Here is a 14119-nt window from a genome sequence, read left to right as displayed (position 1 = left end):
GACTGTTGAATCACAGACCTGTACCTCTGAAACAAATAATACATTATATGTTAAAAAAAAAAAAAAGACAGTAGGAAGGGAGAAATGAAGGGGGGGAAATCAGAGGGGGAGACGAACCATGAGAGACTATGGACTCTGAGAAACAAACTGAGGGTTCTAGAGGGGAGGCGGGTGGGGGGATGGGTTAGCCTGGTGATGGGTGTTAAAGAGGGCACGTACTGAATGGAGCACTGGGTGCTATACGCAAATGAATCATGGAACACTACATCACAAACTAATGATGAGGGGCGCCTGGGTGGCTCAGTTGGTTAAGCGACTGCCTTCGGCTCAGGTCATGATCCTGGAGTCCCTGGATCGAGTCCCGCATCGGGCTTCCTGCTCGGCAGGGAGTCTGCTTCTCCCTCTGACCCTCCCCTCTCTCATGTGCTCTCTCTCATTCTCTCTCTCTCAAATAAATAAAATCTTTAAAAAAAAAAACACACAAAAAAACTAATGATGTAATGTATGGTGATTAACATAACAATAAAATTTAAAAAGAAGAAAAAAGAAATTAGTTCTACCCAACCCCAAATAATCTAGAAAATATCTTTCATTTGTTCTTCCTCTATCCAATCTTAATTGAATTCTGATCATACTAGAGTTTGTTTTTATGTAACTAATTAGCTCAGTTGGGTGAACAGTTCTAACAAAGCATTAATAATAAAAATAATAAGTATGAATACCAAAAAAGTCAGTTTGTTTCACAATGCTTAAAAAAGCTCTCCTAAAACCTTCCTGATCACCTAAGTCTCTGTTATTAATCATATAGCATCTGTATGTCTCCTTCATAGCACGTGGCTCAGTTTTAAGTTTCTATCTCTTTTTAAGCCCTTCCGCTATATGGCAACCTACAAAATACTGTGCTTGCTTTGTTCCACATTGCCTCCTCTGAAGCAACAACTTAAACTATACCTAGAACTATCACAATTCTCATAAACCGTCATTAATTTTCCATAAAGAAAAGCAAAGAATTATGGCTCAACCATTATGCCCCTGAGGGCAATGAATTTTATATATATATCCCCTACTCTTATTTCCTAAATATTTACAGAATTCTTAAAAGCTGGGAAGGAATAAAAGATAAAAACTCAGAAAAACAGCAAAGGTTTTGATCAGACAATTAAGAGAATATAAAAATGGTGCTTAAACATGTAAAAATATTTTTAATCTAACTCATAACTACAGAAATGCAAATGTGAACTACACTGAGATAGAATTCCTCACCTATCAGATTGGTAAAAATTCAAAAACCTAACTAAATATTGTTTGGCTATAGAAAAAACAGCATTCTTCTATATTTATGGTAGGAATGCAAAATGATATAATGCTTATGGAAAGGAATATTATTTTTGCTTATTGTAATCCACTTTTCCTCCAAAGAACAGCATATATTTAAATTTGATTTTCTTACGGTAAAACATTAAACTATTTTAAATCTAAACAATTTAAAAAGTTTTAAATAGTAATTTCTGCTCTTTCATAAACAGCAGAGGGAGCCAAAACACTATCCTCATTTTGCTGTTTAAACTTAAGCAATGCAAAGTACAATTACAGATAACTTTTAACTAGTAACATATATCCATCCTTAACTGATTTTAGGAATAACCATTAGTCTACATTACTTTGCCTAACTGAAGTTTTTCAATTTGTGTTTCATAATATCCCAAGAATTCATTAAACATTTAATCACAATGAAGTTTGCAATTGCTCTCATTTTCAAGAGTTCACCATGGAATGCAGTTCAGAGCAAGAAAACCAATATACTAGCTTTCTATAAACTTTAAAACAAATTGAAAGTATCCACTTTAATAATTTAGAATTATATATTACTTTAATGTTTATTATAAAAACAGTTCTAAAGGTTAATAACCAATGTTAAAACATTTACTCATAAATATAATTACCAGAGCACAATGAAACAAACTGATCATTCACTTCTATCAGTATGAAAATACAATCACATAATCACAATATTTGAGACTTTCTGAAAATGATCACAGTTGCTACCTAGCCCAGTCTATTATTGGGTAATTGTAATACCTTTTTGATTTTTATTTATTTATTTATTTATTTTTAAAGATTTTATTTATTTGACAGAGAGAGACACAGCGAGAGAGGGAACACAAGCAGGGGGAGTGGGAGAGGGAGAAGCAGGCTTCCCACTGAGCAGGGAGCCCGATGCGGGGCTCGATCCCAGGACTCTGGGATCATGACCCGAGCTGAAGGCAGCCGCTTAACAACTGAGCCACACAGGCGCCCCAATACCTTTTCTAAAGAGAGTTGCCAGCATAAAAGAATCTAGACAGTGAGTATGGAGAGGAGAGGTCTTATTCTTCTTCCCCACAAAAGTTATTACAGTTTAGAAATATATACATATTTGTGATTTATTTAACAATCAAAATAATAAACATTTATCAAGTGCTCAGTATATGCCAGCCACTGTTCTAAGTACTTCACATTTATTACTTTACCTGATTCCTCAACCCTATAAAAGTAGGTATCATTATTATCCATTTTACAACCTAAGAAAATGAAGCACATTGTTGGTTATTGCAATTGGGGAAATGTTACTGGCATCTAGTGGGTACAGGCCATGGATGCTGTTAAACATTGTGTGTTAGACAATGTACAGCACAATCCCCTCACAACAAAGAATTCTCTGTCCCAGATTGTCAATACTATTAAGGCTGAGAAGCCTTTCTATGTACCCAGCACTTTATATTATGTGTGGCATACAGTAGGCATTCAGTAAATTTTTGATAGGTAAATGGATATATAAAACTTCCCCCAAGATACAATTATCTTGATATATTGAAAAGAGCAAGGGACTTAGATTTTACTCTAACATTACCAGAAGCGCTTACATGTAATCTAGAGCAATAAAGTCCCATTCTAAGATGAATCCTACAAACTTCGATATTCTGTTTTAATAATTTGGTCCAAAATATTTTATAACTTCTAATTTCTTCTTTTGATATTAGAGAATATGGCTTAATTTGCCAACATATGAGAGTTTCTAAAATTTATCTTTTGGTTACTGATTTCTAGACTAATTGCACCATGATGAAAGAAAATAAAGAAGTTCAAACCTTTGAAATCTGTTGAAATTTGCTTTATAATCATATGTAAATTTAGTAAATACTCTGTATGTACTTGAAAAGAATGTGTATTCTATACTGTAGGGTAGTGTTATGTGTGTGTATCATACATACGTATAATCTATCACCCTATCAATAAGGTCAAGTTTGACAATTGTGTTTTCAAATTTTCTATATTCATATTGATTTGCTTTTGTATGATATTGGTTGTTAAAATCTCCCACTATAACTGTGGGCTATATATGGTCCCTTATAAATTTCTCTGCTTTGTTTTCTGTATTTTGAGACCATGACAACTAGGTTAATATAAATTAGGAACTGTTTATCTTCCTAGGAAATTGAGCCTTTTCTCGGAATACTTCTTACCTTAAAGTCTACTTTGTCTGATATTAATTATACCAGTTATTCTTCCATCAGTATTTACTTTTTCTTTCTACTTTCAACCCTTCTTTATCCTTACACTTTCTTTTTTTTAATTTTTTAAGAGTTTAAGTAATCTCTACACCCAACATGGGAGTCAAACTCACAACCCTGAGATCAAGAGTTGCATTATCTACTGACTGAGCCAGCCAGGCACCCTAACCTTACACTTTAGATATGTCTCTAAATAGGCCCTTTTTGTCTATTTGTTCTATTTTCTATTTTTCTGCCTGTTCTGTTACCTTCCTTTCCTTCCTTCTTTTGGATTACTACTTATTAATTTTGTTTTCCTCCCATTACAGTTAGTCATTCTTTAACAATTCTGTTAGTGATCATCCCGGAGGTTACAGCCTGAAATACTGACTTATCACAGTCTAATATTAACTAGTACTTTTATCCTCTTCCTGGACAATGTAAGGACACTAAAAACTGTGTGCCCCTGCCAAAACTTATATGCAACTGTTATTACTTTAATTATATATATGTATATAAAAAACCTACTATAAATCATTATTTTTCTAGACAGTCAACATTCACTTAGTTTTGCCCTCATATTTACCATTTTTACTGCAACTCTGGGTACTTTTACAGAGTACAGAATTCTAGGTTGGCAGATATTTTCCCCTGCTTTTTAGTTTCTGTTTCTGTTGGGAAACCAACTGTCAATTTTATTGCTACACCATTAACTGTTTGTTCTGATTGCTTTTAAGATTTTTTTTTATCTTTGGTGGGATTTGTACTGATTCCACTAGAGGTTTGTAGGGATGCTCAAATCTATGAATTAAAGTATTTCATCAGTTTGGAAGTTTTCATTCTCTTACTAAATTATGCTTCTGCCCCATTCTCTCTCTCCTCTCCTTTAGGAACTCAAATATACATACATTAGAACTTCCCATTGTATCTTTTATTAACCTTAACCCTCTCCCATATTTTCCATTCTTTTGTCCCTCTCTCTTTATTCTGAATATTTTCTTCTGACCTATCTCTCAATTCACTAATTCTCTCTTATGGTGTGGCTAATTTGCTGTTAAAGTCACCCACAAAGATTCTAACTTGGATTATATTTTTCAGTTCTAGAATATCCATTTTTCTTTTTTATAATTTGTATCTTTCTACAAAATTCTCAATTAGCACAAAATTCTCAACACGGCTATTTTAAATCACAACTACAATATCCAGAGTTCCTTGGCTCTGTTTCTATTCACTGTTGTTTCTGAAGTCTTGTCGTGTGCCTAATTATATTTTGTGTGCTGCATACTGTATTTGCAAAATTGTCTATAGACAGAATTTGACACACAAAAAGCTGTATTTCTCCGGAAAATATTGTTTGCTTCTGTTAAACAGCTGAGGACACTAGCAATACCAGATCTTGTTAATGAAGATATAGGAATTATAATCTGAAGCTAAGCCAATCTCTCATGAGAATCTACCTACTTCAGTTTCTCTATATATCTCAGATACAATGTTTTAGGGTCCTAAGTGAGAGTTCACCACCTCCCTTGTAGTGTGGGTCTTACCCCTTATCCTTTATACGTGTATGTTGTTAAAAGCACCTTTTAATCTTTCAGTTGCTATTTCTGGAATCAACATATTACCTAGGGAAAAGGAATCCCAAATTGGAGTTGCTCCTCCTTGGCCTCTGTCCTCACTTAGATCCTAGTCTAGTCGTATCAGTTTGCTTTCTGATACCCTCAATAAAATGTATTTTGCTTTGGCCCAGCTTTTCAAATTGTTCTCAGCAGGACAGTCTGAATTACCCAGCTTGCTATTACCAGGCTCAGAAGTCCCAAAGATTTTTAAGCAGAGAATTGAAAAAGCAGTATCAAAATTTTAAACTAAAGTCATTTTGGTAATAGAATGGAAAAGGCAAACTTGGAGGAGGAAAACAAGCTGTAAACCAACAATGAAAATAGCATGAGATCCAGTTTTAAAATACTAAATGCCCACTACTATAACTGAATATTCTAATTTGGGTAGTAGCTACTGATAAAAAGTGTGATAATTTAAAAATATTGAGCTGGGAGTCAGTATTTTCAAACACAGTAATACAGATATTAAAACTTCAAAAGCATCTTCTAAACTACAAGAGATATTCTGATTACAGCTTTTCTAATTAACTGATTCCCTCTATAGTGAGGTAATATAGGGAAAAAATGCCTGTATTTTTAAACTTTCTCTTCTGATGACTCTTTATCCATAATCAAAACAAAAATAAATTCTAAAAATCCCTCAATTTCTCTTCAACTTTGTAAACATCCTCTTCTAGATTTCACACCATCTTTCTGCTTCTTTTCACAGTTGAACTTTTGGAAATAAGAGTCTACTTTCCGGTCTTTACTCCATCACCACCTACTGATTCCACAATGCACTACAATGGCTTCTCTCTTCTCATTTCACTAAACCTGCCTTGGAAAAGAACAAACCAAGTGGCAAATATGATGGGCCTGTTCAATTTTATTCTATTTGATCTTTCTGAAGCATTCAACTAATTCCTTCTCAGTGTTCATCTTTCCCTTTATTTGGTAATATCTCATATACTCTTCTTGGTCTCCGACCCATTAATTGTTCCCCTTTAGTGCCCCCCTTCTCTATCTAGCCAAAGATTTTTTCAGTGGTCTGCTTCTAAGTGAAAATCTCCATTATATAAAGTGCTATATAGAGACAGCCTTGCTACTTAAAGTTGTTTTTCAGGGACCAACAGCATTGGCATCACCAGGGTGCGTCCAGTGAATGCAGCTGCCAGTGAATGCAGAATCTCAGGCTTCACTCCAGAACTACTGATTCCCAATTGACATGCATGTGCAACAAATTTGAGAAGCACTGTTAATAGAACTTTTGGAAGGCTCGAACTTGCAGACTGAATAACTGGCAGAAGAAATGGCTTCCCTACTGGTGACAGAAAGACTAGCAATTTTCAAATTTCTGTCAAACTCATATGTTTTCTAAAATAGTCATTGTGATAAGACTACATTGTTACTGAGTGTCCTATATTCCTTCCTGGGGAGGAATATAAAATACACTGCATCCCACTGATGTCTGACATGGCCATGTAACATGCTTTGCTCAATGAAACATGAACAGAAGTGAGGAGTATTCCAGGTAAACTGTTAAGACCCACATTATACTTTTTTTTTTTTAAGATTTTATTTATTTATTTGACAGAGACACAGTGAGAGAGGGAACACAAGCAGGGGGAGCAGGAGAGGAAGAAGCAGGCTCCCTGCCCAGCAGGGAGCCCGATGCGGGGCTCGATCCCAGGACCCCAGGATCACGACCCTAACCGGCAGATGCTTAACGATTGAGCCACCCAGGTGCCCCTACACATTATACTTCTTAACTCTCTTTTTCCTCTATCTCAAGACCAGGGCTGTTCCATATAGTGACTGCTCTATCAACATGGATCCTAGAGGAAAAGATGTAATTCCTAAGAGTATTACACATACACACGAGTACACATAAATCTGATTATTCCCTTTCTGCTCCTGATTAAATAATAGTGCTTGGAAAATAAAAGAATTCATGCGTAAAAAGCAAATCACCTACTAGGGGGAAAAAACAGTCTAGCTTGCTTAACACTTCTTTATGGAAACATTATTCAATGCCAGAAGACTGAAGTTATGTTAACTGTATCAAAATAAAAATTCCAAGAATGAGGTGGGCTTGATAAAAGGACTAGTGGAAAGTACTGAACAATGGTATAAAAATGTAGTTGAAAAACTATTTGTGGATATTACAAGTAGGAAAAATGTAAAAATAATGAGTCAGTATCAGGAGATGGGAAGAAAAAATATGGGAGATGCTAATGCCATCTGAAGCAAGAATTAATAATACCAATGTATTAGAATTTTCTCAAATTCTGCTTAACTTTAGACACACCACTTAGAAAATACTTTCTTATGGCAAAAAATATATCCTTCAGTTACCCGTTCCTTCAAACCCTCCATACATCATTCTGTCTGTATATATACATAGATCTGGACAATAACGCCTATCCTAATATTAATTATGTCTCTGGATGGCTAGATTGGAGGTGGCTTTTAAACTTTAATCTTTGCAATCTATGACTTCTTCATAGTTAGCATACATGAATTTTACTAAAAAAACTGTCTTATAAAAGACTGGAAGCAAATATACTAAGATTCTATCTTCAGCATTTCTCTTTCAAGTTCTTTTCAGGAACTTTTCATAGTCACCTCACTTTTCCTAAGGTCTCAGTCCTATTGAGAGGTTGCCATACAATTTATTTTTTTTTTTAAAGATTTGATTTATTTTTTGACGAGAGAGAGAGACAGTGAGAGAGGGAACACAAGCAGGGGGACGGGAGAGGGAGAAGCAGGCTTCCCGCTGAGCAGGGAGCCCAACACAGGGCTTGATCCCAGGACCCTGGGATCATGACCTGAGCTGAAGGCAGATGCTTAACGACTGAGCCACCCAGGTGCCCCTGCCATACAATTTAAACATGCATCTCTTTTCAGAACCTGAATTATAAAACAGGTGCATGTCCACAGTGCTTGTGAAGAAAAAAGACAAAAACAAAAAATAAACAAAAACCCCCTGAGGCTCAGTAATTTGATTGAGAGAAACAGTATTGAGGAAAATAGTGGTTTCTTTTAATCCTACCTATACATTAGAATCACCTGAGAAAAAACTAGTTGAAGTCCTAAACTTAAGAAATTTTGATTTATGATCTAATCTTTGATTACTGTCAAATCGTAGAGATCTCATGCTAAGAGTGGGGCCTTACAACCAGAATTTTAAAAAAAATCTACCCAGGAAATTCTAATATACAGCCAGTATTGAGACCCATTGCTCTAGTAGAGTGTTTTCCAATGAAACTTTCTGCAGTGATAGAAAGTTTATATCTGCATTATCCAATATAGTAGCCACCAGCCTTAAGGCTTCTGAGTGCTTGAAACGTGGCAAGTGAGACTGAAAACTAAATTTTTAATTTTACTTAAAGTTTTATTTCTATTGAGTAGCATTGTTCCAGAAATCTAAAATCTAGAGCCCTCACTGTATGATCTAAAATCTGTATAATCTAGCACCTACCCCTCAGTTAAGATACACCATCTGATAACTACATATCTGGATTAATTGCTTTGGCCCTGTCAGAACTGCTTTTATTAACTTTGTTGTTATACCATTAAACCACACTAAAGAATGGTGTTAAATAAAGTAGCTTTTTGAAATTAGAGGCTATATTTACTATAAAGATGGTCAGGATACTTTTTGCTATATTAGAGTCCCATGAGAATTTTTTCTCATTATTCTATCAGCAATAGTGATATTCCTGCAATGAATGGAATTTTCAGCAATGATGGAAATGTTCTATATTTATTTATCCATTATAGTAGCCACTAGGCAAATGTGGCTATTAAGCACTTGAAATGTAAATAGTAAGGAATTGTGTTAAGGAATTTGGATTCCGGACTCTTATTTCTGCATTGTCCAGTAGGATAGCTAGCAGTCAGGCATATGTGGTTACTTTAGTTTAAATTAGGTAAAAAATTAAAAAATTTAGTTCGGGTTTCTCCTGCCTGTCTAGGCAACAGATTTATCTTAGGGATGCTGATTTATGTCTGATCACATTTCCCTTTTTTCACTGACTGCTAGAAAACAAAGGCAAATTTTTGGCCTTTCTCTAACACATGAATTTGACCTAATACATGCCCCCTTTCCATTCAACAAAATTTATCAAGAGTCTCTTAATTTAAGTTTATTGGTGACCATGAAAAGAGCCTTTATAAACAAAAAACTATTCGCAGTTACTTTATTTTTTTAATTAATGTTTGATTTATTAAAGTACAAATATAAAAACCTAGCTTTCCCTTAAGCCTTCAACTATCAAGTGCATTTTATTTATAAATCTAGTAACTCCTGGGGCGCCTGGGTGGCTCAGTCGTTAAGCGTCTGCCTTCGGCTCAGGTCATGATCCCAGGGTCCTGGGATCGAGCCCCGCATGGGGCTCTCTGCTTGGCCGGGAGCCTTTCCCTTTTCCACTCCCCCTGCTTGTGTTCCCTCTCTAGCTGTCTCTCTCTCTCTGTCAAATAAATAAAATAAAATCTTTAAAAAAAAAAAAATCTAGTAACTCCTAACACACTTCCCAAGGTACTTTTGATAGCTGATCAACTCAAACAGAAAACAAACTAAATAACCTTAAATAATCCTATTTATAAACCTGGGTAATTAAATTTTCTCACATACATTAAACTGCATTTATAAATTCACTATATTTTACTTTAAACACTTTAATTGCCTCTAACAAGTAAACCTTTCTAAGAATGTAACTGTAGGTAAATACATTAGAATAAAGTTTTAAGTATAATTAAGTTCTAAATATTCTCATAGTTTCTAAATTTAGCCAAATACTTGCACCTTTCAATTTAGAAAACAATTACACAAATACTCATTTTAAATTGTATTTAAAGACTAATCTGTATGTACTCCAATAGGCCTAATTCTCTGAAACACAATTTTTTTTGAGAGAGCAAGCGTGCTCATGCGAAGTGGGGAGGGGCAGAAGAAGAGAGTGAGAATCTTGAGCAGACTCTGTGCTGAGTGTGGAGCCTGACATGGGGCTCCATATCATGACCTTGAGATCATGACCTGAGCTGAAATCAAGTGGAACACTTAACCGACTGAGCCACCCAGGTGCCCCTGAAACACAGTATTTTAGGGGCGCCTGGGTGGCTCAATCGGTTAAGCAACTGCCTTCGGCTCAGGTCATGATTCCAGGGTCCTGGGATCAAGCCCCGCATCAGGCACCCTGCTCGGTGGGGAGTCTGCATCTCCCTCTGCCTCTTCCGCTCTCCCCTAAGCTTGTGCTCTCTCTCTCGCTCACTCTCTCAAATAAATAAAATCTTAAAAAAAAAAAGAAACACAGTATTTTAAAGACCAAATACACTGATCATTCCTAAACTTAATTCAAAAATATTAATACTAAGCATTTAATAAATGAAATTATATTTACTCCTAATCTTACCATGGATAAAAGACCCATTAAGGAAAGCAGTGATTCTCAATGTGTGGTCCTCAGACCAGCAGCACCAGTATTACTTGGTAAATTGTTAGAAATGCAAATTATGGGGCCCAACCCAGAAGTACTAAATCAGAAGTTCTTGGGAAGGAGCCCATCATTTTTGTTTTAACTAGATTTTCTTTTTTTTTTTTTTTTTTTAAGATTTTATTTATTTATTTGAAAGAGAGAGAATGAGAGAGAGCAAGCACATGAGAGGGGGGAGGGTCAGAGGGAGAAGCAGACTCCCTGCCGAGCAGGGAGCCTGATGCGGGACTCGATCCAGGGACTCCAGGATCATGACCTGAGCCGAAGGCAGTCGCTTAACCAACTGAGCCACCCAGGCGCCCCAAGTTTTAACTAGATTTTCAGGTGATTCTGACACACATTAAAGTCTGAGAATCATTGCTTTATTGTAGCATCAAATATTCAGAGACAGTTTTGTCCGAAAACACAGATAATACAAAACACTTCAGTTCAGTGGTCCTGTGAGATGAGCAGCAATTCTAAAATAGGGAAATCTAACTCATGTTTAAGAAGGAAACAATATGATGAGCTCAAACTTACCATCAGTTACCATGAGAGCAGCCTGAGCTTGTTTATCAAGGTGAGGTTCTTTTCCCTCATCCACCCCGCTACCCACCTTAAGAAATGAGACTAAAACTGTAGGACACCTAGGGTCACTCTCCTCCACTGACCAACACTGTGAGTTTTGGGGTTTTTTTAATAGTTACTGCAACAATTGGTCCTCCAAATCTTTAGAGCCACTTGGTCTTTCATGGGTTCAAAATAAATTATCTAACTCTTACAGATAATCAGCATCTGCAATTTCTAATGTAAAATATAACTTTTCTAACATCTTCATTGAATTTTGCTTTTTCAGCTCATTTTAATACCTAACTCTAAGCTTCAATGACAACCCATCCTACCCTTTACCTCATTTAACTTGTTTTAATTTAACATCATATATGATAGAGCTCTGCATTCTTCTCACATTTTTTTTTTCCTGTCTGACAGGGCCATCACTCTTAAAAAATATGAAGATAACACTCAAATGGATTCTACATCCCTTATTTCTTTGTCTGGCTCAGTTTCTTCATCAGAAAAATGGGATAACAGTATCTATCTTATAGAGTTGTTATCAGGATTAACTATTTGGTAGTGCCTGCCCAATGTTCCTGGCAACTATTACTTTTGTTGCTGTTTCCTCCTGGAAGCTAGTGTTTTAATCACTAAAACTAAATGAAAATAAATTTTAAATAGAACTGAGATGCGTTTAAAGTATACTGTCACCAAGTGGGAAAACAGAGTTGACATAGCAGGGCAGTTTATGATAATAACTAATCACAATAAGTTGAGACTTACACTTGATAAATCTGCTTATTTATTACTATATGATCCTATATGATACTATAAAAGTAAAGTGAATACTTTTAATGGCTAGGTGAAATAAGTCAGAGAAAGACATACATTGTATGATTTCACTCATGTGGAATTTAAGAAACAAAACAGATGAGCACAGGGGAAAGGAGGGAAAAATAAAATAAGAGCAAATCAGGGAGGTAGACAAACCATAAGAGACTCTTAACTATAGGAAACAAACTAAGGGTTGCTGGAGGGGAGGGGGGCTGGGGAATGGGGTAACTGGATGATGGGCATTAAGGCGGGCACTTGATGTAATGAGCACTGGGTGTTATATGCAACTGATGAATCATTAAACTCTACCTCAAACTGATAATACACTATGTTAATTGATTTTAAATTAAAAATAAATAAATAAATAAAGGCTGCATAGTATAGACTTATGGTCATGCTCCTAAACAAGAGCTGTAAGGTCCAAAAATTTTTCTTGAATAAGTCACAATTTACTCTTTAGGCAGAAACAAGAATTGAATTATAAGATGTTTTCTTTGTAATTGTTATTAACTAAAGCAATGGTGTAATAAGCTCCTTAATGTGTCTAACTCCCAATTATGGTTTTCTTGGGGGGAACTATATAAAGTTGGAGTCAGAAAACAAAAGCAGCCACCTAGGAGAGGAGTAAAGGCATTAGTAACACTAACAGTACAATAAGTGGTTTGTTTATAAAAAATCAAAAACATTTGACCAAAATTTTATTTAATTCATTCTTAATATGTCAACAGCAAAGCTATTTTATCAACATCATTGCTGAACCCAAAATGGGGCAAGATCACCACAACAAACGGGGTCCTGGAGTGCAGCCAATTTACAAGCGTGGATGTGTCTGTACAAGAAATACTGCAATAGCACACAGGACATTTTAAAGAGTTGAAGCAAGGGTGAGAGACGATAGGAAACTTAAGCAGCTGTTATAAAAATCTGAAATAAAGGTAGTCACAAGCAGAAAGGGCAAAAGAAATCTTTCAAACAGACTGACAGATACTCATTCTGAAACACATAAATACAAAAAAAAAAAAAAGAATGAAAAATCCTATAGCCAAATCCACTGGGTAGGCAGCTGCAAAAAAGGTTCTCATTTTAAGCAAAGGCTAACTAGAAATAACGCACCATCTACTTTTCACTTGTATATACACATGTTGCCTCTCAAAGGAGTCGATCTAGAAGCTATACTTATTTTAAAAATGGTGATCAAATTATTGCTGGAGCACTTATTTCCTTGACTGCCTTTAGAACTCTGTAAGCATAACTTCATAGACCCACAATATTTTTACACCCAAATGGTATTTTCTAGCTTTACCACCCACCATTTCCACTTGTGTTCTAAATGAAAAAGAGCTCTAAAATTGAGAACTTTTGGGATTACCTAATCAGCCTCATTTACAAACAAGAAAATATAGGCCCAAAGAGATTAAGTAAATGTACAAATTCTTTCAGCAAGTTAATGACAGGACGTACCTGCCCACCTGACTGTGGTCATAACTGGGACATCACAAGGCCTAACTTGTGTCAGAGATCTGGGGGCACCATAAATATTAAACATGAGTTGATAAGGCAGCTTCATCAGAAGAGGACTGTTAAAACTGCAACTCTGAAGGAGAGTGTCAGATACAGCAGCCTGCTCAGTAAATGTTTCTGAATGAATGAATCCGATGTGTATGTTTGAGCTCATTAAAATACTGATTATATTCCTTCCTGGTTAAGTTACACCACGTATTTCTGAATTCTCCATCTATCTAGAGGCTGGTCACCTATCATGTTTTCAATTAGGCAACTAAAGACTCATTTTTAGAAATCCTTTATTCAAACACTTTAAAGGTTTAGTCCTCATGCTTGGTCCCACCTTTAGAATTCTGCATCTGGTTAACACTTCAAAGCAGAAATATAGTAATACCCCCTTTTTCATTTTTTAATTCCATAAACAGGAATTCTAAAGACATATGTAGTGAGGAAAAATTATTTAAAGGGGCCATGCTAAAATTAAGATTTAAATATTCAAGTTTCTTCAAAGTTTAAATTACACACCTACACACACAGGTCAACAGATGTCTCCACTGTTTCACTGCTTTAAAATGAATGGCAGAATGTGGGGTTATGGATAGATCTTACACTCTGTGAGCTTTTCTCT

The 14119-nt window shown here is 35.6% G+C and overlaps 1 protein-coding gene across 3 annotated transcripts in view; it reads right to left on the bottom strand.

Annotated features, from left to right (window-relative positions):
* The window catches only part of OXR1 (oxidation resistance 1), a 354710-nt gene that overhangs the window by 60795 nt on the left and 279796 nt on the right, over nucleotides 1-14119 (bottom strand). The window lies entirely within an intron of this gene.

This window comes from Leptonychotes weddellii, chromosome 4 (genome assembly GCF_054177405.1).
Source record: "Leptonychotes weddellii isolate Sample4059 chromosome 4, ASM5417740v2, whole genome shotgun sequence".
Classification (NCBI taxonomy): Eukaryota; Metazoa; Chordata; class Mammalia; order Carnivora; family Phocidae; genus Leptonychotes; species Leptonychotes weddellii.
This window is presented reverse-complemented; position numbering and strand designations above follow the sequence as displayed.